Raw genomic sequence first — 27570 nt, 5'->3', positions numbered from 1 at the left:
CTCCACGTCCTTATGTTGGGGGCTCCAGAACTGGACACAGTGCTGCAGGTAGGGTCTCACCAGAGCAGAGCAGAGGGGCAGAATCCCCTCCCTCGACCTGCTGGCCACACTCCTCTTGATGCAGCCCAGGATGCGGTTGGCTTTCTCAGGGCTTTTCTCCTGCTCCTTAGACATCATTATATTTATGCATCAGGCAATTATTTTGGGAACTGATGAATTACGTCCTGGACTGAGCCTTCACTGATGCACAGAGAAGCTAGAGAGGCCTGCCAGAAATAAGTGTGTTGTAAATGTGACATAAAGACTCAGGAGATGGATGCCATTCAGCCCGGTTCATCGGGTAACCAAATGACACAGTGGCATGAGAGGAGTGGCAGTTAGGCTCACTGTGGGCACATACAGCCTGAGGCAATTGTGTAGGCTGCATGTTGTGCATCTGAGACTGGGAATCTCTGATTTTTATAGTGCGCAAAATTAAAGGGACAGTGTCACCAAGGCGTACTCCTTACAGTCTGCTGTCATCTAGAGAGCAGTGGGTTCCCCACCCTTCTGCTTGTGCTTACAGGAAACACTTAGGTCATTAAAGCACCGGTTTCTGCTAGGATCATTCTCTACATCTGCCAGGAGCTGCTATAATTTTGTGGACACTTTCCTTCTGGCTTGGTCTGGCAGCGGTAATAGTAACACATCTGCATGTTAGGTGTGACTGTCACGCTGTGATGTTACTGTGATGCTGCACATCCAAGTCTGCTGTGCTTCACCTGGGGTTGTCACTCTGCTCCTGGTCCCCAGGCAGCTCTGGTCCCACACTGCCGGCAGGCAGTGAGAGTTGTCTCCTCTTGAGGTTATCACAGGTCTCACACTGGGTGCGTGTGGGGAATCCAAGCCTCCTGGAGTCACATCTGAGCACCCAGCTCTCCCCCTTCTTGCATGTAAAAACCAAAAGACTACAGAGGAGGCTTGGAGAATACCAGAGCTCAAAGGCACAAAAGGAGGCAGCTCCAAAAATCTCTTGCTTATTTGGGGGTGAGGGGTAATGCCCATCCTAGTGTCCCGCACTGCGAGGTGCCATGCCAGGGGCAGGTCCTGGCTGTACACGCATCGAACACCCTCAGGTGCTGTGCGTTGTGGACACTGGAAAGCACCCGTGGCAGCAGGCATCGTCCCAGACAGAAGCAGTACAAGACCGGCTCTGCGACCGCGGTGGGCACGCGTGCTGCTCGAGGGGCTGCAGCTGCCTGTGAGGAGCAGCCAACAGAAACGAGCTCCCAATGGAGGGCAGGAGGTTTGGGAGAGAGGAGGCTTCGTTTCTCAGGGTGGGAAGGAGCAGAGCGGCAGGGCACGATGACTCGGGGGCCTGCAGAAAGGGTCTCTCTGCAGAAATGGTTCTTTTGCTGGTGACAGGAGCCCTGTCGTTCCCAGGTCCACCAGCACACACCTCAACAGAGGCCCAGGGTGAGCAGGTGGCTCCAAGGGCACCGCAGCCCAGCAGAGTAGAGCCCAGCACTGCCCAGCCAGTCCCTCTGCAGGGCCACCACCCCGCAAAGGCCACCGTCAGGCCACAGGACAGCAATGCCAAGCATCTGTCCCACCGGCCCCTTGGAAGGAGCCGTCAAAGGAAACCGCCTCAGTTCCTGCAGCAAATTAATTCTCTCTACTTCTGCGAGGAAAAACAACCCTGTGGTTATCCCCTGCCTCAGTTTCCCACCTATGCCACGGAGAAAGTTGCCTCCTGGGACCTGGCAATGGGAGCTTCAATGGTGAGAGGACACCAAGAGACCTGGATGAACAGCCTCAAAAGGAGGACACAGGGTGCCCTTTCCTCGAAAGGCAGGTTAACATTCCCAGCTGCAGGTAACCAGCTCCTGCTCCGCCAGGCTCAAGGCTCTTGTGAGGGGTGGCTCAAATAGCTGTCTTTGCCTGGTGTTGCTAACTTACGAGATAAAACCTAAATATTCATTAAAGCAGCACTTGGCAGAAACCCCATCCTCAATTACAAAAATAATTTCCTTTTTTTTTATGAGTCTGAAGCCTTTGGGGCCTCATAATCTAATTAAATAAAGCTTTCTCACTTTCCTCTTGCCTGGTCCCATAGCTTCTGTTGTACCAGCAAAGACAAATATATATTTTTAATTCAGTAGAATCCCCCTGCACCGTGTATGTCCTTCTGTCCAGAAACCACCTCCCCTCCACGTTTGAGTCCTGCTTGGGCAGGCTGTGTCCATAGCCTGGTTGCTTTTGCCCTGGAAAGTGCCCAAAATACCAGGGTCCCAGTCCACCTCCATCCCCTTCCACCCGCGGGTATCCAGTGCCCTGTCAAGAAGCAAACCTGTGGACCCTGGCAGAAGCAGAGGGCTTACCCCATCTAAGGAGAGCTCTGTGTTGGGAACCATGCCTCGTGTCATGCTGAGTACGGATCTCATCCAAGTCTGCAAGATCCATCTGCCAGGACGTGCGGTGGGGAAACAACCCTGCTTCAGGACATGCAACAGGGAGAGGCTGCAGGTGAACTGGAGAAGGTGCCATCCTCTCCGTCTGTTTGTGTCCAACACCAGCCAATATCAAGTGGCCACGCACAGAGTGGTCAGAGACCTCTGCAAGCGGGACCAGGGCTTGCTGTGGAGGACACCATGCTCAGCAGGTCCTGCTTTGTACAGAGCAGTGGGCGGTTGTTTCTCCTGGCCTCAGACCATCCAGCTTTGGATCGGGTGCTGGAGGGAGGTGGGAAGGTACCACAGGGAGCTCCCTCTCCACCTCTAGGAGGCTCTTTCCCAGAACTGTGTGAAATTTTTTTGAAAAATTGTTCATTGGCTGAAAATTGCAATTATAGGTCAGCTAAATCTTACCTAGAACTGTGATGCATTTGTGCTGAAACCACTGAAGAGCTAGATTTAAAAAAAAATCCTCCAAATGTAAAAAAAAAAAGATTGCAAGAACTCAGCTTTATGCTTTGACTGTGGAGCACATAAGCAAATATAGAAAACAAAAAAAAATTAAAACAAAAATTGAAACCCTTCAATCTAGTTTGCTATTACAGCATTTCCCTACATTCTCACAATTTTTTAAGGATTTAAAAGAAAAAAAAATTGGGTCAAACTTGGTTTTTCATAGAGAGACAACTGTCACACAAGGGAGGCTGAGCTCACATCATTTTCTCCGGGTTTTTTCAGTAGGGTTGGTGATTTTTCAAGTGTATCAGTCACCTGGGTCTGATGTAAATTTTCCTGTGCAATGCTGATCAGGAGAGCTCAGAGGCACATGCTCCAACCCCCGAAAAGGGGGCAGCACCGGGATTTACTCTCCTAATGCAGATCTGCAGGTTTTGTCTTTTGAGGAGGGGGCTCGGTTCTCTTTCACAGAGCCACAAAAAGACCACAAAGAGATGAGGAGCTCAGCTGCATCGCATGAAAGGGAGGTGCAGGATGGGAAGTGACCGCACAAGTCACTAAATCCAGCTATGAGCCCCTCAGTCCAGAAAACACTTCATCCAGGAGATCACAGAGTGGTCCTGTCCCCAGCGCACTTCTCGCTGCACTCATAGCATGCTTAAAGCTTCAGGAGAGACCGGGGCCCTCATGATGCTGGAATGCAATGCTGGAGAGCAGGATATACAAAATCATTGGACTAGGCCATAGCAGGGGCTTTGACAGGTGATCCTAGGAACCAAACCATGTCCCATGCTGTAGAGGAAGGCAGAAAATGCTGGGATGAATCTTGTGCCCATCCTGCTTACAAGGAAACCTTGCGCCTTCCCTGAGCCCTGATGAGGTGTCCCAAGGCATTCAGCAATGACAGGGCATCCCACCAACATCACCTTTGTTGGGACCCATTCAGGATGCCTCAGAGAAGATGAGGACCTAGGAGAAGCTGATGCAAGGCCTTCCTGAGCTGGTGGTACCGCAAAAGTGACACCCTTACCAATTTGCATGGGACTCCTCGGAGTGGCACTGGGAAGAAGCCTTCAGGTGTGGTCTTCTTTTCCAGGTCCCAGTGCAAACACAGCTCCTGCCCAGGACATGAGGATCAGCTGTTCCTTCAAACAGCTTCCCATGGGGGAAGGATGTGGTGCCTTGAGAAGGAGGAAGAGGAAGGAGTGGAGGACATATAAGCAGTGGTGGTGAAGAGACAGGTGACAAATGCTGTGTCCAGTGCCAGGCTGAAGCCCAGTGAAAGCATGGGGAGCACAAGAAGGGGCTCAGGTTCAGCTACACCATCTCTGCTCAGGCTGCAGCCCTGCCCGGTGCAAGTGAGGGAGCACTGGGGCTGCTCCAGTGACAGGAGCAGTGTTTGTGCTAAAGAAGCAATCACTAACATCCCTACCTGGGGCTTGAGCAGAACTAGGTGCTGGCCAGGGTCAGGAGAGTCAGATTATGGACTGCAGGGAAGCACATCCCTGAGCATCTCAGCTGTTCATCTCCTGGACCTCCCGCAGGAAGACAAAGGGACAGCAGTGAGGATGAAGGGTGAGGGGGTTGCTGTCCAGATTGGACAAGTGCCTTTCCACCGGTGAGCCCAGCCTGCCAACCACCTCCCCAGGGTCACAGAGCAAATGAGGGAGGGAGCCAGAGCTGACCCTGTCTCTCTCGCCTATGATTCCTGCACCACAACCGCCACAGAAAAGCATCATGAGGCTCATGTGTGGAAGGTACCACTCCTTTGGCCCCATCCGACCACCAGCAGCCTGGATGCACTGACCCTCACATGGACTCTGTCCCAACACATCCCTGGGAAAGGCATTTCCCTGCTGAAAGGGTGAGGAGGATGTTTTCACCCTCAGCAAATCTGGCAAGGAGTTGTCTCCATGACAGAGACTTTGGCAACCAGCAGAGCAACCCAGCAACCTCAAGAGAAGCAAATCACCCACCTACCCAGTGACTTCATGCATGCAGCCTCCAGGCAGGTTTTTCCCTCAGCAGGAATCACTTTGCCCATAGCCAGCACTTTGGTGGCAGTGGCAACAGCTCACCCCTAGCCTAGAGAGCATCCTTCTGGCAACTCCATCAACTGTGCAGGGCTACACTCAGATGTCGGAGCTGAGCAGGCCTTTCCATTTCCTTTTGGCAACAAGCACGAACTCCAGCTTTGGGCAGAACCGCTGCCACCACACAGAGCAACTCCACAGATGGAGAAGGCACTCCAGACTTCAAAGGAGACTTTTCACTTCAGTCCTTTTTAACGTGGTGGCCTGACATAGCGCTATGTCCCTCGTGGCAGGCATAGCATACACAAATCATGGCATGGACTGAAGCTTGTGGCAAGAGTGGATGGAGGGATCTTTGTCAGTCCCTTGGAGGAAGGGGACAAAAGGGTGTCAGATGATGGGATGGTGGGAAGAGAATGGATGGGGACATAGGTTAAAGTAAAGAAGAGCAATACAGAGTATTACAGTATGGCAGATGAGCTGTGAGCAGTACCAGTGGGGAAAGCGGAAAGCCAAGACACCTGTAAAGGCTTCCCACTCAGAGCTGGATGCAACTATAAAGAGAGATAAGGCGGACACCTCCTGCCAAGCACTGAGTATTCAACTCCATGTGAAGACCCATGTGATGGCTCACACAATGAGGACATCAGAGGGGGCTTCACTTCAGTTACCCTGTAGGTGGGGTCAGAAAAGCGTGTCCTTAACTTGGACACCACAGAAGATGGTGTAAAACTGCTCACTCCCTCTTGCTGCCCACTGTAGCTCTAATGAGTGGCCTCAGCAAAGAGCACCCTCACTGCATCCACCCAGTCTCTGTGAACCAGTACTGCTTCCCATCACCACTGCACCTACAAACGGGACCGCGCCATCTGGATATGGTACTAGCCTGGTGGTCAGAGGGGCTTTCTGGGAGAGATCCTGCGTCCTCTGCCCAGCGCTGCCACTCTCACCTCGGCCATGCCAAGCCTCAGTTTCCCCAGAGAATAACACAGCCATGTCCTAGGGTGGACTGAGGAGCGATAATGTGCTGAGACAGGAGGAAGCTCAGTATTAATTGAGAACCACTTGGCTTCCAGCCTCATGGATCCAAGGGAATCTCCAGGGAAAACCACCCACTTGACGCCACTTTTGCCTAACTTTTAGGGGGAAAGATGAGACAAAATGAGAACCATCCATTTTGTGAATCAGCCATCTCTCTGACTTCCCCTCTGGGCTCGGCCGCCCACTTTCAGACTTTATCCATTGTTTGCTTGGACTTGTACAGGAAAAACTCACGTTAAAGAAAATCCTAGCTGAATCACACACTTTGGAGCAGTTGCAATGGACAATTTGACAGGGACATGGGGATTTAGCGTACTTTTAGTACAAAAATATCTAATGATAATATGCTACACTCCTGGCTAAAAACATTCTCTACTGGCATGGGGGGAATTTAAGCCATAATGATAGCTACTATAATGCAGGCCTGGAACTCCATGCAAATATCACCCTAATCCAAGAGCTACAAAGCTCTGTTTATCCTAGTAATTAATTCTCTCTTATGTTTAGTGATGCAATTAGAGAAACACTGCCATTCTGATGGGCTTGTTTCCACCAGTGGCTTTTATTATATTTACATCCCCACAATAGGCTTGATCTTACAGAAAAGGGTGAAATTGCATGTATGGAGACAATGCCACATGCATTCACAAAGCATTTTATAGATGTAAAGTTAGGTTCCAAATTGCACGTTTATTGTGTGAGCACACAATGAGCTCAAATTAAATATTGACTAAAGCCAGCCTAACACTCAAAATAATTAAGATGAGCACAATAGTGTGATTTACTCCCAGCCGCTGGAGAAATACACATCTGTAATATATAACGTGCCCTTCCCACAGATATAATCTTTGTATTCTACCTAGCCTTAGGCAGGAAAATTTCATTCTCATAAATTATGGATTTTCTTTCCCAACTGCCAACACATTCATATTACCAGTTGCAAAGGAAACAAATATAATAACAAAAACCAAATGCCATTCCCCCGATACAGTGATGAGTAGGTGACTGGCTCCTAGTATCCTCAAAGTTGAGGCAGGAAAATGGAAGATAAACATGGCTAAAATCTGAGAATCCTTTCCCTTTTGTCCCCCAAGATGTGGGAGCCAGCAGGGAGGTGTGGGTATGGCAGGTATCTTTTTAGAAAGTACTCCCAACCCTAGCTGTGCTCTGAAAACTATCTGTCCTCCTCACGCCTTCCTCCTCCTCAGACTTGTAGAAGAAATTCAGGGAGACACAAATGCTAATATAACAATTACGATAATAACACAGCACTGAACGGGGGCAACACGCACCCTTTACAGCAGCTCGACCTCTAAATCCTCTAATACAGTACTGCTTCATTGAAGATTAAAAGAAATTGTAACCTAGCACAGACAAAAAGACACAGGAGGCAAGACAGGATCTCACTCGGTAGAGAAGCCCCACTCCAGTCCAGATGCAGTCATATCACTTCAGCTTCTCTGTACCATCTCCATGACAACCATGTAATTTGGATGCAATAACCACTACCGAATTGATCTTTAAATGTAGCCTTGTTACAAAACATAATACTGAACATGTCAGGCTCAGGATAAAGACAAGTAACCCCCTACCAATGAGGACTATGAATTAAGAGCCCCCCTTTAATTCTCAGCTGCTGAACAGTCTTGCTATTTCAATAATTACGTGGATGAGCGGATTTTAAAATCAGTAACAGCAAACACCATTTGTGTGTGTGTGTGCAGGGCATACTGTAGTATAACATCTCAAATGAGACCCCACACTGCGAGCTGGAAAAATGTGTCAATGTCTGTTCAGAGAACGGGCATCTTCCCACATGCACACGCATGCACACACACACGCGTCAGGGAGATTCAGTCTCCAGCAACTGAAGCATACAGCTGATGCATCAAATAATCCTAATAGGAATCAAAGCCGATATAACTAAGGAAAACAGGGTGGGCGATCAAGGTACCACACATCAGACAATGAGAGCAGGGGAGCTCACATCTGCACTTACCCGAGCAACGAGCTGGTTATTTTTTGGTCCCTTCACGAATGCAGCTCCCTTTTCTCTTCAACAATCCATGCAAAATAATCTGCAGTCCCACCGACAGAGGAGTGGCCCCGTCCCTCCCCCTCCACCACCTCCCTAGACCTCCCGGTTATTGGCTTCCTTCTCCCTTTCCCCGCTCTCCCTCTCTTGCCGAGGATGGTTACACCTCCCAGCCTCCCCCCAAGGTGTTGAGAGATCAGGCAGGCAGCTGGGAGGGGACGGGAGAGGGGGAGGAGGCAGGGATGGTGGTGAATGGACCCGGTGAAAGGATGGAATAAAGCCCTTGCTGGCGAAGGCCCCGGAGGAGCAGGCGGCAGGAGCGGATCCGCTGCTGGGCTGGGAGGATCTGCTGGCCGCTCCGGCTGCGCAGGAGCCAACAGCAACGTCCCCAGGGGCCTGGGGGTTTGACCCCCCTACATGCACCCGCAAAGCACTGGGGGACAGGTCTGCTTCCCACCAGCACATCACCACTCTTCGAGCTGAGACCGGCTCGAAGTTTTAGGTTGAAATCCTGCCAAATGCTCACAGTGTAACAACAGATGAACTCCCTCACACAGACATACAGCACTGGAAATACCTCAGAGACCCACCCCAGTGCAGACCCCAGCCCTGGAGGTCAGCTTGCTCCGTACCTCCGGACACTCCCACCTGCTGCAGCCCCATCCCATTCCATCCCATCCCACCCCACCCCACCCCACCCCACAGCAGGAGTCGTGCTGGCCTTCAGCAGTGGTGCTGCCTGCATGCCTGCCTGCCTGCCACGCTTGCTCCAGAGCTGTCCCCACCACGGCGGGCTGGTCCGCATGCCCACTCACCATCACTGTGACCTTCTCTGGCAAGGCTGACAGCCTTTGTGTGCAAATGCAACTGTTTTACCTACACACTGGCACAGGCATCTGGCTCACAGAGACAGCTGGGGACGCAGCGTGGGGTGGAGAGATAGGGGACACAACACTTTTCCTGTGGCTTTAGGGGCCCCCTGACTTTACTTGCGGACCCAGTGCTGTAGGGAAAGCACTGCCTCTTGGCCATTTGGTGGCTGGGGTTTCCATGGTTATACAGGTGAGAGGTGGTGGGTGCTCTCTCGTCCCAGTTGCCCAGCTGGAGCACAATGGTCCCTCAGCCTGAGCCGACTCGGGCAGTGGCCGGCTACCAGGATCCTTAACCTGGAGCTGGCACACACTTTTGCGCTGGGATCGCCCATATCTTGGTGCCCAGGATGCTCACCCATCTGCCTGACTGCTTCACAGGGATGTGTGATGCCTGTGTGCCCTCAGCCCTGTGCCTCAACGGTGCCCACAGCACCATGTGTGTGCACCGTCCTCCCTTCCAACAGCTCATGGGGCTCCCACAGCAGCATGCAGAGAGCAGCCCCAGGATGGACCTTCAGACCGAGGAAGAAGGGTTTGGTGTCTGGCCCAGCTGCCTGTTCAAAGACAGCTGATGGCTTCCCTACTCCCTGGAGAAAACCTCTCCCTGGACCTCTGTGCCTCTTGGAAAGCTTGTTGCCGGGGACGGACACTACTGAATGAGCAGACAAATCCCTAACATCCCAAATTAAAAATTAAAAATATCATTACAGTATACAGCCATACATCCAGACACCAAAGCACAGCCATTAGATGAAATAGGGTCCTGGAGCAGCTCAGCAGAACACGGCTGTATATTCTTCCAGAAGGGATACCCCACAGCACAGCACACAGGGTTGTTTGCCAGGGATAGTATCGGTAATGAGCCATGTAATGAGCCACCCTGCAGCTATACTCAGGAGTTATCCAACAAACACAAGTGTGAATGAAGGTTACTGTGCTGGAGACACATGGAATTGGTCTCGTGGCTGTGGACAAGGGCAGTACGCAGCTGGACAGATCCAGGTGTGGGACTGTTAACCTCCCTTAGGGTTCCTTCATCTGAGAGACACAATTTGCCTTACGCCATTAAAAAAAGTCTCTCCTGCTCCTCTCTCAGATCAATTCTAATGTATTTGTAAACAACCAATTAACAGGTTAGGGTGCTTTAACAAAAAAAAAAAAGTAATTTAAAAAAAGCACAATCAATATTCATCAGTCTGTTGTACTCCTCAGATCTGAAGGCAAGTAACAAAATCCAATTTCTGCGCAGCCAGTCCTAGGAAGTGACATTTTGCAGCATAAGAAAATGAGGTTCTAGTTTCTAAGAATACATCCACTAGCAAGGCTCCAAATAACTGGGTTATCAATCACTCTGCTTCTGGAAATGCACAGATCAACAGCTGGATTCAGGGAGAAACCTCCATTCTTCCCTTGAGCAGGGCGATGTGCTTGTCCTTATCATCTATGAGACACTCCTCACAGAAACGGAGTACTGATATTTCTCCTGGATTGCTGGTAGATCTGTGTTAGACGCCTTGTGTATGTCATAACATTATTTTGGAACTCAGAAAACTCTGAAACTGTAGAAATTTTGGACATGCTGTTTAACTGCCTGGATATGTACATGAACGTGCAGATGTCATTTGCCACCTGTGACACGAGTTCCCCAGGGAAGCAGCAGCAAGCTAGGGAGAGGCCACCTTCCTTCCGTGTTGACACGAGGGGAGCCACCCCTCAAGCCCCTGTAGGTCTCTTTACTTCACTTGGCAATTTAAAAGTATTTTAACTGCCACTTAGTTCCTAAGTTTGAAATGGTACATCCCTGTTACAAGTCATTTTCCAGCCATGCCCTTCTCCTGGCAATAAATGTGGCTCACAAGGACATCCCTGGGTGCTGCTCAGCCTTCTCCTTAATTTTTTCAATAAAATCACTGCAAGTGTTTGCATGCACCCAGGAATCATTTTGCTTCCACGTCCTCCAACAGCTGTTTTTCTCAGGAAAATCTCTTGGATTTCCCAGCTGGGACTCACTAACTTTCAATACAAGTCACTCTAATGGAAGCCGGAATTAGGAGAAAGCTCTACAAGTATCTTGCCACAAGCTTTTTGCAGGTAGTGTAGGTAGGGGGGTGTGGAGGGGAATAATAGCCCTCTGAAGAAGAAGGGTCAGTCCTTGTGAGCCTTGGCCTTGCTCTTGACAGTTAAAATCAGCTCTTTGCTCTGGATTATGGCTGTCCTGAAAAGCCAGCCTGTTGGGCTGGGTGACAGGCAGAAATGATGCTTTAAAAATAATCACAAGCAAAAGGCCGCATGCAAAGAGCTCCTTTAGAACGCTGAGGCAGAAGGGCCTCAGGGCCAACAGGTTGGTAAGTCTGGGAAGATGGAAAGGGGAGAGGGAACAGAAGAATCCCTCAGAAGAGGGTAGAAGGAAAGCATATAGATCTTCGTGTGTGTGTGTACACATGCATCAGTGCACGTGAGTGCAGGCACCTGGAGAGACCCCACAGACCCCACGCTTTGCTGGATTGGGGCTGAAGCCTCAGGCACTGAACACGAGACCCACAGCTGGCTCCTCTTCTCCAGTCGCATCAGTTCCTGCCCCACAACAGCTTGTTCTGGGGTTGCTCATGCTTGGTGGGGGACCACAGAGCCATTGGGACACCACAGCGTCATGACAGGTCTGGTGATGGTGTGGGAGGGAGATACTAACCTTATCTGGCTCATGAATTACAGGGATATTGTCAGGAGCCTTTGCTTTAACAGCAAGCTGAAAACTCTTCGGTCTGAGACATTTCGCAAGCCCAGATGAAATGTGTCCTCCACTAAAGAAACTGCCACTTACATACAGGAAAAAAGCACCTTCACTCTAGAAGAATGACTCCCAGCCTGTAGGCTGGTGTCACCCTGCAACCATTGGCTCTTCTTGGATCATGGAATCATAGAATCTTTAAGGTTGGAAAAGACCTCCAAGATCAAGTCCAACCATCAGCCCAACACCATCATGCCTACCAAACCATGTCCTGCAGTGCCACGTCTACACGTTCTTTGAACACCTCCAGGGATGGTGACTCCACCACTTCCCTGGGCAGCCTGTTCCAGTGCTTGACCAAAGCTCAGCTACTGCAAGCATTTTCCCCTAGGAATTTTTTTTTCCCCATAGGCTGTGACCAATTCCCCTTATAACCTCCTCCTGGACACACATTCAAGTGGAACTTGTTTAGTGGCTCCATAGGAGTCCAGTTTTCTATACAATATACCCTTCTTCGAGCTCCTCTATAACCTTCTGGGTGCTGGGCCAGGACTCAGAGTTGAGTACCAGTCTGGCCAGTGTCCAGCACAGCCACCACAATCTCCAGTGCCCTCTGGAAGTCCCAAGATGACACTGTGCACAGCACAAATCTCCTATATGAAGATTAGTCACCTCTCTCGCACATGCTAAAGAAATCCTCATGTGCTCTGGAGGTTTTTGATCCCCTGCCCAGTGCAGGCATTTCTGTCTGGGAAAGCCCAACCTGGAATGTGGAAGACATCATTCCCAGAATTTCAGGTTTTGGCAGAAGGCAAGATTGATGCTGCTGAATGATCACTCTGTTCACTCACTATCTTCCTGCATGTCAACTTTCAGATGAGTCAGTGTGCTCCAAAACACCATCTTCCCTTTGCTCGTGGGGGGTTCCTGAGTGTATGAATTTGCATTTGTCTTCCTGAGAACCCATAGTTGACATAAGATCAGCTTCCCAAGTAGACCTGACTACTCTCAGCATCTGACTTGTCCTAAGTTCACTAACTTCTAGTGTATGAAAAACTGTATCCTCGGCTACTGAGGTCCCAAGCAAACTCTGTGAGGTCACACAGGGAGTCCGCGGTTCTTCTGGCTACAAGGGGTCTGTAGCATCTCTTCCATGATTCCATCATTCCAGTGCAATGACTCTCCCCCTCACTGCCATTCATCGTCTCACCTAAACAAATATCATTCTATTTCGTCTGACTTATTTGAGGTGCACATACACCCCAACGCCCCAGGTACCAATATATGTGAAGTATCAACACCCTAAAAGGATTCCTCAGACACGTCTTATGGAACTGTTCAATGTTTTCTAGTTCTAGACATGTACAAACATTTCAGTTTACCAGTTGCCATTTAATATGCTGCCTGGTTACTACTGGAACAAGAAACTTCCCATTATCTCCAGAAGATAAAAACCCATGATTACTTTTCTCCAGAGCGATGAATCTTTGGCTGGACACTTCTTTTTCTTTTTGCAGCATCAGAGCAGACTCTTTTACCACCTTCATCTAAAAACAACACACAGCATTTGTTTTCTTCCTGACATATATGCATATAAATACACACACATGCACACTCTTTTATATTCCTTAATGCTAGCAAACATTATCTGCATTGACTGCTCTTTCAAATTAGCCTTCCAGGTCTCTGCATTACATAACAGTTAATTCATAGCTCTGGTTACCAAATCCCTTCTTTTTCTATTTGCGTTTTTTATTACTGTTATTATTTCTATTTTTCTCTTCCTTAACAGTGATAGATTCTTAGCTAAGAATGTCCTTGATGACTGCAAAACTGTGTGCATGCTGTGGAGGAGACAGCATCTATCAAAGTTTTCTTAAACAACCCTCATTTTTAACACACATTATTTCGTCTCAGTTTTTCCTCCAATCATTTCTTTCTTGTAATTGTTCTCAGCTTCAGAAAATTTACCACTTCAAAGTGCCTTCCATATGTATTATCAATTTAGGATTAGATTCTGCTCGTAACAAACGCAATTAGGTGGTTTAAGCAACCATTAATTCTGAGCTCAGTAATCAATTCACCTTTATCTGTTGGATTGAGGTCTGATACAGAATTACACCAAATTCACCACGTTACTTCTGGTAACAGAAAATTATCATCTGTCATTTTCAGAAACTCTGGGGCTGTGCTATTGGCAGCAGCACAAGTCCTTCAGTATCTGCCCCTGATGCTGAAAAGCTGTTCCACGAATGTGGATTCTCTTTCACTTTGTTATGACGCTGTTTGGGGGAGCTATTTGTCCACCCCTACTTCGACCTTGTAGTCTTCAGGGATGTATCTGTACCGGGGCGGATCAACTTGAACCTGAATGGAAGAGCAGCCCTTGGCTGTATATCAGGATAAGCGTGTGGACCGTGTTTCAGGAAAGGCTGGAAATTTAGAAGAAAAAAGGCTACAGGTTATCGGGCTTTGTTAGCAAATCCACTCCCTTCATCCAACGGAAAGCAACCTCCAGAGCTGCCCACAGCTCCACCTCTGCTGTCTGCATGCATCCTGCAAGCACTGCTTCAGCCGAGTGCTGTCCCAGGGAGGCAAAGCTCTGCTACATCTCCAGCGAGACCTGCACAGTGGCACCTCCCCAGCTCACCAAGATCTCCAGCATGGTCTCCACCAGCCGGATGTGAGAAGTGCCAGGCAGAGCATGGCTTTCTCCATGTGCCTGACATCGCGTGGCTCTTGGATTCCTGTGAAGGTCTCATCTCCATCTCTCTGTCCTGCCAGCCCTGGGGTCACTAGGGTGTCCTGTGATTCAGGCTTGTGGGCTTGTGTCAGTGTGTCTCAGTGTCATCCAGGATGTCCTATTTATTTTTGGAAATGAAAATTTCTGATGTCTTTTTAGTGCCCAGGCACGTGACATCAATGTACGGGATGACTGCACAATCTCCTTTCTGCTCACTTCTCCACATTTCAAACTCAGATGCATATAAAGGTGCTACTGATAACAGGTCCTGTCCTCCCTCGACCTGCTGGCCATGCTCCTTTTAATGCAGCTCAGGATGCAGTCGGCCTTCTGGGCTGCAAGCACGCATTGCCAGCTCATGTTGAGCTTTTCATCCAGCAGCACCCCCAAGTCCTTCTCCGCAGGGCTACTCTCCATCCATTTTCCTGGATTTGTGCCTGGATTTGTGCCTGGAATTGCCCCAATCCATGTGCAGGACCTTGCCCTTGGCCTGGTTGAACTTCATGAGGTTGGCATGGGCCCACCTCTCCAGCCTGTCCAGGTCCCTCTGGATGGCATCCCTTCCCTCCGGCGTGTTGACCACACCACACAGCTTGGCATCATCGGTGAACTTGCTGAGGGTGCGCTCTATCCCACTGTCCATGTCACCAACAAAGATGTTGAACAGGGCCCGGCCCAACACGGACCCCTGAGGAAAGCCACTTGTCACTGGTCTCCACTTGGACATTGAGCCATTGATGCAGGACAGTGTCAAATGCTCTGCACAAGTCCAGGTAGATGATGGCAGTTGCTCGTCCCTTGTCCACTGACGCTGTCACCCTGTCATAGAAGGCCACCAAATTGGTCAGGCACGATCTGCCCTTGGTGAAGCCATGTTGGCTGTCACCAACCACCTCCTTGCTCACCATGTGCCTTAGCATGGTTTCCAGGAGAATCTGCTCCATGACCTTGCCAGGCACAGAGGTGAGGCGGACCAGCCTGTAGTTGCCCGGATCCTCCTTGTTCCCCTTTTTAAAAACTGGGGTTATGTTACCCCTTTCCCAGTCATTGGCAGTCACCAGACTGCCACGATTTCTCAAATACCATGGCCAGTGGCTTGGCAACTTCATCCGCCAGTTCCCTCAGGACCCGTTGAGGCATCTTATCGGGTCCTATGGACTTGTGCACCTTCAGGTTCCTTAGATGTTCCTGAACCTGCTCTTCTGCATGAGCCTCTGCAAGGAGGATCTCAGCATCTTCTCTACTCTGAGTGTTCCTGGGTTGCCAAAGTGGATTCCATAAGAGGGATGTTTTGGGCTGCTAATTGTGAGACAACACAGATGCCGCTGAATTACCATTATCTATGTGTGCCCTTAGGACTATTGTAGCTGTAGCATTTAATCTTGCTGAAATGACCACTGGAAGTGCGACAGGGAGCACGAAACTGCATGGCTGAAGTCATTACAGACACCTAACATCACTGTAGCTAGTGGCACTGAAAGGGCAAAGAATAAATTATTCAGTGGCTGGACTGAGAGGCTAAACCAAGACTATTTCTGATAAAATAATTAGTTATAGGCCAATGTTTAATTTCTTTTGAGCTAGGAGTCAGGGCAACATAGCGATCTTCTACAAGCCGGGAGAGGAAGAGCAGTTAAACAATTTAGGCAAAAATAAATTTCAGTAAACTATCAGAACAAGACCATTCACAATGAAGAAGTATAACTGTAACCTTCATGACCTGATGTTTTTTCCTAAGTGGAAGTCCCACAGGACGCTGTGAAACGGCTGAGCTGACAAAATATATTTCATTTGCAAAGAAACATTTTTTTTAAATTTAATTTTTTTCATTCACTTCACATCCAGATATTTTGCTTACATTCTAGCAGAGCTGAATTTCTGTGAGGAAGGGACAATTCACTAGATGGGGACTGGGAAGGAAGCTGACATAGGTCTAGAAAGTCTGTTACTATCCCTCATGCGTTAACACATCTGCTAGTGCCATCACTGACGGCACCAAGGGCACAGCCATAATAAAGCTTCTTGTCTCCATCCTTCCAGCCATGTACAGATAACCTCACTGGGGCTCAAGTTTCTTAAAAATCTCAATCACAGGGGACGTCCCCATAGAGCTGGCATCCCTGGGGCCACTCCACACCGTGAGTGCATGCCTGTAGCACAGAGGACAGGAACTGTGTTTCCAATGGGAGAGTTTATCATTCCTCAGCCACAGGTCAGTACGGGACTGAGATGCAGTTAAGTAGTTCCCCAGCCTGCACTACCTTTTAACTCAATTTCCATTTCCTAAACCACTGCTGACGTCTGTCTAAATAGTCATTATCTCCACAACCATGCTGAGTTTTAGCTTTTGCTGAGCATTGCGAAGAAGACTTTGAGCTTTTAAAAGGATGCGGAGCTTAAGAAGCTGCTGCTCCAAGCAGCTCAGGGTGTTTGTCGCATTTCACCGGCTGTTTTTTTCAATGCACACACATGCACACACAAGCACACACCCTATGTGCACACACGCTCCCTTTCATGTCCATTGTCTAAGTGAATACTTGCCATCAGATCTTCCAAGCCATAGCACATTTTTAATCAGACAGATAATTCAATCATTCATTTCAGATCTGCTCGGCGCAGCTGTCATTTTCAAGCATCAAAGCTTCTCTGTCAAAGACTACGCGGGCTGGGGGTTCATTCAGGCACTGCTGTTTCAAAGTGCTGGGGGGGTGTGGAGTGGAAGAGGTGCAGAGGAAAAGAACAGAATGGATTAAATGAACTTATTATAAATACTTCTGAAGCTACCAGCCAACCATCCTCAGCAGAGAACAATGGCACTGTACAAGGGCAACTCAGGAATTTGCAGGATTTGTAAGGTATTTGCAAATCTCACTCTTAAATTGCAGAGTGGGGAGAAGGAGGGGGATGTCAGATGAAGCTTCCTGCCTGAGATGCTCAAAGCCACCGAATGGGATTTGGATGTCTGGTTCTCATTAAAATTAATGGAAATTGGGTGCTCAGACCTACAGGCAGCTTTCAAAAGCTTCATCTCCATTTATAATTAAAGTTCCAAACAGGGTGACTAAGTATTTATACAATAGGTCATGTTATATGCAAAATGGAAGAGGTGCTTATTGGTAGATCAGAGACCAAGAGAAGGAGAATCTGATGGGATGTCAGGTTCAATCCGCATTGTCCCTTTTTTAAAGCTCTTTTACTTGCAAATCTCCAGCAGCTCCCACTAGATCAACAGCTGGTCTGGGTGCTCCAGCAAGGATGATGTTCTCAGGGTACAGTATAGCAAGCTAAAATGGCAGCTTTACAGCTTTCCTAGGTTCTTCTCCTCTCCCTCCCCACAGCTCTGGCTTCCTTCACCAGATCACTTCACCTCTGCAAATCCCAATTTCCAGTATGAAAAATACACAATATCAGTAAGTTTACCCAGTGTAGGAGTGCAGTGGAGCTTAATCCATCAACACTGCTCTGCCTTAGTAAAAGATAGAATCACAGAAGGGTTTGGGTTGGAAGGGGCCGTTAAAGCCCATCCAGTCCAGCCCCCCTGCCAGGAGCAGGGACATCTCCAACCAGATCAGGTTGCTCAGAGCCTCATCCAGCCTGGCCTGGAACGTTTTCAGGGATGGGGAATCCACCACCTCTCTGGGCAACCTGGGCCAGTGCTCCACCACTGTCATTGAAAAAATATTTATGTCCAGTCTGAATCCACCTCCCTCTATTTTAAAAACATTACCGCTTGTCGTGTCACAACAGGCCCTGCTGAAGAGTTTCTCTTCGTCTTTTCTATCACCCCCCTTTTAGGCACTGGAAGGCCACTGTAAGGTCTCCCTGGAGCATCCTCTTCTCCAGGCTGAACAGCCCCAGCTCTCTCAGCCTGGCCTCACAGGAGAGGTGCTCCTGTGGTGCATCTTCATGGCCTGCTCTGGACTTGCTTCAACAGGTCCACATCCTTCTGCAGTTGCGGGCTCCAGAGCTGGATGTACTCCAGATGCTGTAGATGGCAGATGTCAAGTAAAAGACTGACGGCAATCTGCTTCCAGGCATTAGCAAAGCCCTGGCTGTATCTATACCACTGCATTTTCTCTGTAGTGATAGAGTAATTCAGAGTACAAAGCTGCTGGGTTGAACCCTGAGAGTGTCTGAGGCATCTGTGATATAGAGGTGAAAGCTTAACACTCCTATGGGGGATGTCCAAAGCAACCAAATCCTGTCCTAGTTTGTCTGTGCCCTGGGGAAACTCTTCCTCAGGTGGGCCATGCCTTAAATTCTGCCCCACCTGATCCACTGAGAGGGTGTCCATGGAAGCATGGACCTTGTGTATCTTGTAGCCTTGGATCCCCACCCAGAAGAGCTCAGGAGTTTGGCTTAAGACAGACACTTGGGGAAGGCTTGATGATCACAGTGCTTTACAATGCTTTAATGGAGAACATTCAACTCCTTCAGCCTTTGAAAATTTGCCTTTTCATTTTTTTCTTCCACGTCTCCACCGGATGGAGAAGCTCTGCTGACTCAGGGAATATGGAGACCCCTGCAGTCTTCTCCCATGCTTTGGCATCTCAAGGTCTGTCAAGCCCAATGGACATATTGAGTAGTACCTCAGAGCTCATCTGGGATTCCTCTGTAGGTCTCCAACTTCTAGAATGCAAGTTGTAGCTCCAGCTTCACTGAAAGGAAACAAAGATCAGCCAAAAGACAAGCAGTCTGGTTTTGTGTCTGTAGTCAAATACCTTCTGTTATAAAGATATACCTTATACTCCCAGCCTCCACCTTCTAGTCAGCTTGCTTTTCTTCTCAGCATGGGACATTCACTGTTCCATGGCTTTGTTCCCAATTAAAACAATTGGCTTTGCAAGACAAACATTCAAGTTCAAGGCTTACAGCTGTTGTCCCCAGACAAGATGTCAGGAGAGCATCAAGGACGCATAAAGAATAAACCAGCTTCATTTTCCTCTAGAATACCTGCCTGCTTATTTTTCAATTAAACAACAGCTAGGTGTAGACTTGCGAGACAGCAGGAGGATCCCAAGACAGAGGAGATCAGGCAACCTACGTAATGCAGGAATGTAAACACTTTTCACCACTACCGCTGTGGTAGCTGACACTGGCAGAATCCACTCTGCTGCTGAACTCATCACTGCAACAAGATTCTGCAAAGGACCCCTTAGATTCTGAGCATTTAATTCCAGAAGCAATTATGTACCCCAAATCATGATCAGCTCTCTATTTTGTAAAAGAGGTAAGGGTCATGGGCAGGGATTTTAGGAGCAGATTGGAGAAGACCCTGTTCACAATGACCTAGGTAAGAACTGGTCCAATCTTCAGGCATGAGTGTGGACTAGGACATCTCTCAAAGCTCCTGCCAGCCCCACAGATCCATCACTTGTTGACATAGACGTAGGTGAAAGTCCAAGTATTTGTATTTTCTTACCACGTAGACCCAGGGACAAGGTAAGCTTCCCCATCCAGAGATCCCTCAGGGCTTGGCCATGGAGGTAGGGCTGTGAACCTTGGCAGAACATAGACTTGGGATCATTCACATATTGGCTTTGCTGCCAGAAAGCCAAGCCTGCACCCCTCTGACGTGTGTGGTTAAAAAGAAAAGACGGGGTCCAAGCACTGACACAGCTCAGCCCCAGCAATGCCCCTCTCAGACCTCGAGCCACTGACACCACCCTCCTCCTCAGCCGCAGATGCGACCTCCCCATCACTGCTGCGCGCAGCCATGCCGGGCACACATGCAGGGAACACAACTGCACTCCCAAAGAGAGTTGTGCTGTCAGAGTGCCCTAGATTGGTGCAAACATGCTCCTTTCTGGAGGAAGATAATTGCTCTATTTTAAAAGTAAGTGGTTCAAGGAGAAAAACACAGGCAGGAGGGTCCGATGCTCTGAGCTTGGGGTGGGAAACAGCAGGTGGGCAGGGCAGAGCAGCTCCACAGCTGCTTTGCTGGATGGTCAAAGTATTGGATGAAAAATGTGAGTCAAGCTGCTGCTGTGTCCCCAGTCCAGCCAAGGTGGTGCTGTTGGAGAGAGCAGAGACCTCGGCAGGAGAAGTGGGTGCCCCTCCTCAGGGCTGTGAGGCTGGGCACCCTTAAAGGCCAGAGGGGAAAAGCTCCTGGTGGAACAAAGAGCCTCTGTCCCCTCTCGCCTGTGCCCCCTCCACTCACAAGTTCAGGCTTTTGTGTCCACGAAGGAGGTCCCCAGAGCACTGCAGGTCAGCCTGTCAGGCCAGCGCCACGCCATGGGCTGGCCCAGCAGCCAGTGTTGTGAAGCCCAGCCATGCAGAGGAACAGCCCCCACCACGGGGACGGCTTGCAAGGAAGCTCCTCTGGGGAAAATAGTGGCCGCTTTGGCAAACCGTCTCTCAGAGTGAAAACCAACAAACTAGAGCAGACAACAACAGAGTCGTTAATAAGGCCAAGCCTGGCATCTTCCTGGCCCCCCCATGACCGTGATCAGTGATTTCACCAAGCGAGCACAGAAGAGGTCTCTTCAGCAGAGTTTTGTCTTTGCTGCTTAAAATTCAATAGCTCCACTTTCCAAGCAGGCAGAAAAGAAACAGTTTTTGTACGTTAGCAGCCCATGTCGCCCCCCCATCCCCATTTGTATGGAGGAAGCTCTCTGGGTTGGACTTGGCAGACATGCCTCTGGCCTGCCGGGGCAGGACACCAAGGTGCCTGAAGGATGCGTCAGCTGCTTCCTAGCCTTGCGAGATGGGCACTGGCCCCAGCAGAGACCAGTCCCGTTCAAATGTCCGTTGGCTGAAGGTCAGAGAGATGCACTCAGTCCTCCAGCAACCTGGGTCCCACCAGGGATGCCTGTGAACACCTCCCAGCTTCCACCAAGGTGTGCACCCTTGCTGATTCTCCCTGTGTCCCCTTCTCTCGGGGTCAGGGGCAGAGTCATGTCGCTGGCAGGGTTTGTTGCAGAAATGGCCTCACATGTCCATGCAAAGAGAAAATGTGTGTGGTAAGCAAAGCCACGGCTTGCCTTCAGGCAGCATCTCAAGATGGTGACATAAAACCCATTTTGGGGGGATCCTGTGACCCGGAAACAATGGTGGAAGCACTCAGCTGACCCCTCATATAGGAGCTGAGTATTATTTGTGTAAAATTTTGCTTTAAAACCAAGGCTGGCTGCCCTGTCTCATCTGAGAGCTATTCGCTGCCATCTTCGGTCAGAGCTAAGGTTACTAAGAACATAAACGACACATTTTCTCTCACAGACAGCAGAGACTCCTCTTTTGCACAATGAGCACCCAGAATGAGCAGGAAGATGTGGTAAATGCCCTGCAAAGCTTTTTTTCACCTTAAAATAGTTTTGCAGTTGAGAATCCACAGCTGTAACTTAGCATGCATGTCTGGCAAAAAATAAGTCCTCGGGCCTTGCTTGTGTAACCCCATTTCATGCCCATGACTTCCCTCTCAGCTGCCACCCTCCAACATTGCTGTTGGGTTGGCCAAACTTCAGAGACCCACTCCCAGAGAGCAATGGTCATTTCCCCCAGACGGTCACCTCCATCGGCATGACAGGCTGCGGCCCTAAAGGCCTTCTTTCCTTCTCTGCTGAGATGTCTCTTCCAGAGGCAGAGCCAACTGCTTCCTCTGTGCTGGTTCATTGACAAACAGATGAGCAGCAAGAAGGACCCTCTGCTTCCAAATCCTTTCCAACAGCCACCCGCTCTCTCCGCATGGTCTGTACCCCGTCCATCCAGTTCTCCCACTACAAGAATTCATCATGTGAGCCTTATCTTAGCCACACATAATCTCAGTCCTTTGTCTCTCAGGATGGGTTTTAGAGAACTCCTGAAAACTAACGAAGCAGGTCCATCCCCTCATTAACTCACAGCCGTCTCCTTTGATTAGGTTGTGCTGACTCTGCTCACAAATCACACTTGCTGTTCTAGATGCAGGGACACTGGGGCATTTCCAGCTGGGACACAGACAAAAGGAGGAGATAGCAGAGCCTTGGTTACCACCAGAGCAATTCAGGACAAATAATTAGAGTCTTTCATGGCTAATTGGATCTGTACTGTCAATCCAGGACAGGAGATGCCTTAACCCACACTGCCTGACTGAGATTGCTAAGCAGGCCATAAATAAACTGCAGCACTGGTCCAAAACTCATCGGCCTTCAGCTCCCACCCTGCGTGCTCCCTCCCAGCCCTGCCACTGCACAGCCTACCTGTCCAGCTCCTCTCACCTTTTCACAGGACCACAGCAATGCGAGGACGCTTGAAGTCCATCTCAAGTAGCTCAGAGACCCTTCAGGTGTGCAGACCGCAGCGTGTCACAGCTAGCCTGGACAAGAAGCTACTGTTTGCAAACTGAAGCTAAGGGGTAAACTAGCCAGTGGTTATGGAGAGCCCGTGTCAGAGAGATCAGTATCAGCAGGAACTGGCAAGTCAAAGACAAAGTATTTTCTGAAGAAGGCTTGTGAGTTGGTAGTTCCCTGAAGTACCTAGGCTTCAACCTGCCTTCTATTTTCAGTTACAGGGTAAGGTTTCAGCCTCACCCCAGCTCACTGACAGCCCTAAAAGGCCTTCTTTCCTTCTCTGCCGAGATGTCTGTTCCAGATCCCGGGAGTGCTGGTGCTTGAAGACAAGACATGCAAACAAGATCAACCACCTTCACGTCACTGCCAGCCAGCACAAGGACATTCAGACCCTTAAAGCAAGCTGGAAGCCCGACCCTTCCCACTGAGGACCTTCAGCATCTCTTCATCTTTAAGGAGGCAGGCTCAAAACCCTGCACCACGTCCCCAAGCCCACACTCCATCTGCCAGGTTGGTTGCTATGCAAGGTCCGAAGTGCTTCCTCCAGGAAACAGAGGAAAGGAAAATGGCTTGTACTGCTTGGGACCACGACCCGCAGATCTTCTACCTCTGCCACAGGAAAGCCAGGCACAGGATGCATAGAAAGGCAAAGTCACAACAAAGGACAGTCCAAGACTCTAGGCCAGGCAAAAATAGATTAACCTACTTGAAAGTAGGACAACATCGCTAAAGAGTAGGACATCTGGTCACCACGGCAGGAGGAGCAAATACAGAGGAGGCAGTCTGTCCATGCACACGAGAGACAGCTAAAGCGCAGACACGTAGTATGGCCAGGCAAGCAGCTGGGACGAACGGTCCCCAGTCAGAGCAGGGCAGCTCTTCATCTCTGTGAGATGACTGCTAGACTTGCTGCTGACAGTCAGTCTACCTGCCTACCAGAAGCGATATCCTGCCCCCAGGATCCTTTGGGATATGCAGGTCCAAACCCAACAGCTGATCCCTTCTACCTGATCTGCTAAACCCAGGGTTTTGCAAGAAACTATCATCAAGAGAGAAAACGTAAGAAGATTCCCGATGTGCCTGACCGCTGAAGTCCCAGAACAACTGCTTCAAGGCTGCCTGCTGCCAAGGCCATCACCTCGCCTGGCTCAAGCCCAGCTACGTCGGCTCAACTCCCCATGCCTCAGCACCTTTCCCCCAGCCAGGCTTTCAGCCCACTGTTCAGAGAAGACATGATAAATAAGTGATTAAGGATCATCACTGAGCTCGTACTAGCATCTTCAAAAGCTCCACAGCCCACCAGCCAGCAAGCTGCAGCTAAGCCAGGCGTGATGGGTCTTTGAGAAAGAAACAAGACCGTGAATGCTGCAGATAACATGCTCATCCAAGGAGCCTTGCTGCTGTTCGCAGAGAGGAGTTAACGCCAGGGGCTGCCTGGCTGCCGCAGGGCCCAGATTCCTACCCAGCCTTGGCAGGACAGTCAGTTTTCTTGGCTCAGGACCCTGTGCTGAAACGGAAACCCGGAGCACCAGGTCTCAGGATGCCATTCAAAATCCTGTTCCCTGTTGTTGCTGCTCTCAAAGGAGGCAGTAGGAAACCATCCAGGTCCCTTTGCAGAAAGCTTTAAGCCCCTCCAGAGAAAGGCCTCCCTGCCACGTGTGGTTTGTTTTCTTAAACTCAGATGTGCAAAAAGTGGTCTGGGGCAGCCGTGAACTCAGGTGTGAGCCACAGCAGCCCCTAAACTGAGGTGAACACTACTGAAGAGATGACCCACGCCAGAGCAGTTTCACAAAGGACTGTGGCCCGTGGGAGGGACCTCACGCTGGAGCAGGGGAGGAATGCGAGGAGTTCTTCCCCCGAGGAGAAAGCAGCAGGGTAAAACAACACGTGATGAACTGACTGCAACCCCCATTCCCTCTTCCCCGCTGTGCCGCTCGGGGGGGGAAGGTGGTAGAGATGATGTTAAGCCTGGGAAGAGGGAGGGGTGGGGGGAGGTTATCTTGTTCTCTGTCTCATTATCCTGCTTTGGTTTTAGTAATAAATGAATAGTTTTCCCCAAGTTGAGTCTGTTTTGCCCTTAATGGTAACTTTAAGGGTCTCTCCCTGTCCTTATCTCAAACCTCGAGCCTTTTTCCCTAGATTATCTCTCCCTGTTCCCTTGGAGGGTGGGGGGAGTGAGAGAGAGACTGCGTAGTCTGGTCCAGATCAGGGCTAAACTATGACAATGGGGAAAGCCCAGGGGTGACAGCAAACATGAGGACAGAAGAAACCACCGTCTCCAGCCCATGGCCACCTAACCCATTCATGGTTCCAGCAATGGTGATGTCACAACGCAATAGTGAAATCTGGCTTGCCAACAGCAGGGTGCAGGCTGAAGCTGGCTCTGAGCTGCAGATGCCTATCGTAGGTGCACAAGCTGGCTGTTCAAGGCCACCACCTCACACACCACCTCTGCCAGCCCAGGCAACAACCACAGAACTGCTGTCTCCCTCACACTTAAGCCAGAAACCATTTCTCCCCTTTTACTGCCATACTGATGCCAATTTTTGCCAGGCAGAAAGAAACAGAAGTACTCACTTTGGGACGACGACTTTTTTACTCCACCGTGTCTTTCATCCTACGCAAAGGCATTCCTAACTTAGGAATCTTCTCAAATCCACAAACAAGAACTTAGTTCTGAAGATGTAATAAATATTTTCCTTTATTTTAATTTTTTTAAAGATATTACAAAAAAAAGCGCAACCTAATTTATCAAATATTCTCATACAATTGAAGCTACTCTCTATCTCCCTCAAAGCACGTTGACAAAGAGGTAAAAGCAGATGCACTCAACTCTAATCAACAGGCAAGGTCTGCTTCCCTCCTACGAGCACTACCCAAAGGGACTGAAAATGAACTTGAGGCTGAAGACATTTAATAGCACTAGAAGGCTGCTCCTCATAGCAGGAGCTCCCCTTCCCATAGAGACAGCATATTAAGCCTGCAACTTTGCCACGAGGTTACTAACTTTGCTTGCCAAGAATCACAGAACGGTTTGGGTTGGAAGGGACCTTCAAAGGTCATCTAGTCTGACCCCCCTGCAAGAAGCAGGGACATCTTCGACTAGATCAGGTTGCTCAGAGCCTGAAACCTTCACAGTGCAATTCTTGTCCATCAGACCAAGGCGACCTGCAAGTCAGCTTGAATGGAGTTGTCCAGATCACACCTTTTTAATTCTGCTTCTCAGCCTTTCCACTATGTCAGGGAATTACAGTAAGCCTGGTGCATCTGACATCTGAGCAAACAAACGCTGCTTAGAGCCCGGCAGGGATGCTGCTTCTCCAGCTCATCCCTTACACGTCACTGGATGATGGTTGAAAGGATGTTTCTGCTGCCCAGTTGAGCCTGCTCTGTTACTCAAAGAAAGCTGGAGAGGCACTAGACAAGGAAGCAGCTGGCCAGGAACCCGAGAGTATAAAAATCCTTGCAGCAAATCCTCTGCCAGGCCTCAAATCCTCAAAAACCCATACACCAAGTCCTTCCGTGAACAGCCTGAGAAGCACTGCAGCCCTTTGAGATAGCACGACACCACTTGAGCACAAGCTTAATCCCCCAGTACTTCTTCTTGGAGGGTCTCAGGGAGGGACAGCCGCCTTCTAGCTCAGTGCGTGTCACTTCATGCAACGCTGCTTGTAAGAGGATGGAGGTCCTGGGGTTGGTCGCAGCAGCCTGGGGCACTGCTTGGCTTGCAGAGAGGTGTGCATGCAATGCCCTAAGCATCCTGCACCCTACTGCTGAGACAGGGGACGGCACAGCCCTGACGAACCACATTCCTCTGTCACGGGGGACACCCCCATCCCTCTCTCTCGAGGGACACCACAGTCCCAGGGGCACCCGTCCCTCTGGCACCGGGGAGCAGACTCAACCCTCCAACGTGGGGGCTGGAAGCCGAACCCTCCCTCCCCGAGCCCACCGCTCACTCCGAGGGGCCGTGCCCACTCCCACTCGCGGACATGCTCCCTCCCCGACCGTGGCAGTGCGCACACTCACCCCGTACCTCCGCGCTCTGCCCGTCTCGGCTTCCGCGTCCCCGTCGCGGCGGGTACCGACCCCTGAGACACGCGTGGGGCCATGGAAAAGCCGCTCCTCGCCCTCTCCACTCGCTGCATCCCCCCAGGGAGACCCGGGACTGGGTCGAATCCCGGGCGTAGCGCCGGGCTCGTTCCGCCAGGGGGCGCCAAAAGGCCCGGCGGCGGCGGCCCTTTGGCGCCCCCTGGCGGAACGAGTCCGGCTCTACGCCCGGCTCCGCGGAGCGGGGCGGTGGGGGCGCGGGAGAAGGATGCAGAGAGCTGCGCGGGTGGGACAAGCTACGGGGGTGTGGCAGGGTTTGGGGGTTCCCCCCCACCATGGGGGACCTGTGCCCTGGGGGTGGGGGGACCCCCAAAAGGACCAGCTCCTGGCTACTGCAGATGTTTTCTCAAGCGGGGTGGGGGTGTTGGGAAGGAGCCCAACCTCCTGTGCCCCTCACCCATTTCCCAGGGAGAGGGGAGAGAGGAAAGGGCGTGTGTGGGGGGGCATGCAGCCCCTTCCCCTCCAGGCAGCAGCTGCCCTCTGCCCTGTGCACGCAGCCCCCACGGACAGATGGACCAGACGTGTGTTCAGCATCTACCTTTTGGGCTGGAGCATTGCTAGGACACGGGATCCCTCGGGGTGCTGCGGTGCCAGCCGCTGAGCCCGGCGCATCGGCAGGAGGGGATGCAGCCGCCGGGAACCTCTGGATAAGGGAAGGCCTATGGGGAGATCACACAAAAGGCTTGCAGCGAGGCACCATGAGAGACACCGCCCACACCCTTCACGGGGAAACCTCTGAAGTGGGGAGAAAGGGGTCAAGACCAGGAGGAAAGCTCGGCTTCAGCAGGATGAGGTTAATCTGGAGAGAAATCTCCAGAGGATTTCAGGTCAGGGAGATCACACTGAAGCGAGA

At 50.3% G+C, this 27570-nt stretch overlaps 1 protein-coding gene across 7 annotated transcripts in view; it reads right to left on the bottom strand.

Moving 5' to 3' along the window:
* The window catches only part of PSD2 (pleckstrin and Sec7 domain containing 2), a 91939-nt gene extending 65167 nt beyond the window's left edge, over positions 1 to 26772 (bottom strand). For 3 of the 7 annotated variants that reach the window (XM_086758638.1, XM_086758640.1, XM_086758641.1), the window contains exon 1: positions 26644 to 26772. The gene's annotated coding sequence lies outside the window, so the exon portion shown is untranslated. Of the gene's footprint in view, positions 1 to 4320; positions 4418 to 7961; positions 8018 to 26636 lie in introns of those variants that run through there. The other 4 variants (XM_086758636.1, XM_086758642.1, XM_086758635.1 and 1 more) reach the window with 3 other exon arrangements.
* Positions 26773 to 27570: the final 798 nt, after the last annotated feature.

The sequence above is a fragment of the Chlamydotis macqueenii genome, chromosome 14 (assembly GCF_036417535.1).
Source record: "Chlamydotis macqueenii isolate bChlMac1 chromosome 14, bChlMac1.mat, whole genome shotgun sequence".
Taxonomy (NCBI): domain Eukaryota; kingdom Metazoa; phylum Chordata; class Aves; order Otidiformes; family Otididae; genus Chlamydotis; species Chlamydotis macqueenii.
The sequence above is the reverse complement of the archived record's forward strand: the minus strand, read 5'-3'. Positions and strand labels throughout refer to the sequence as shown.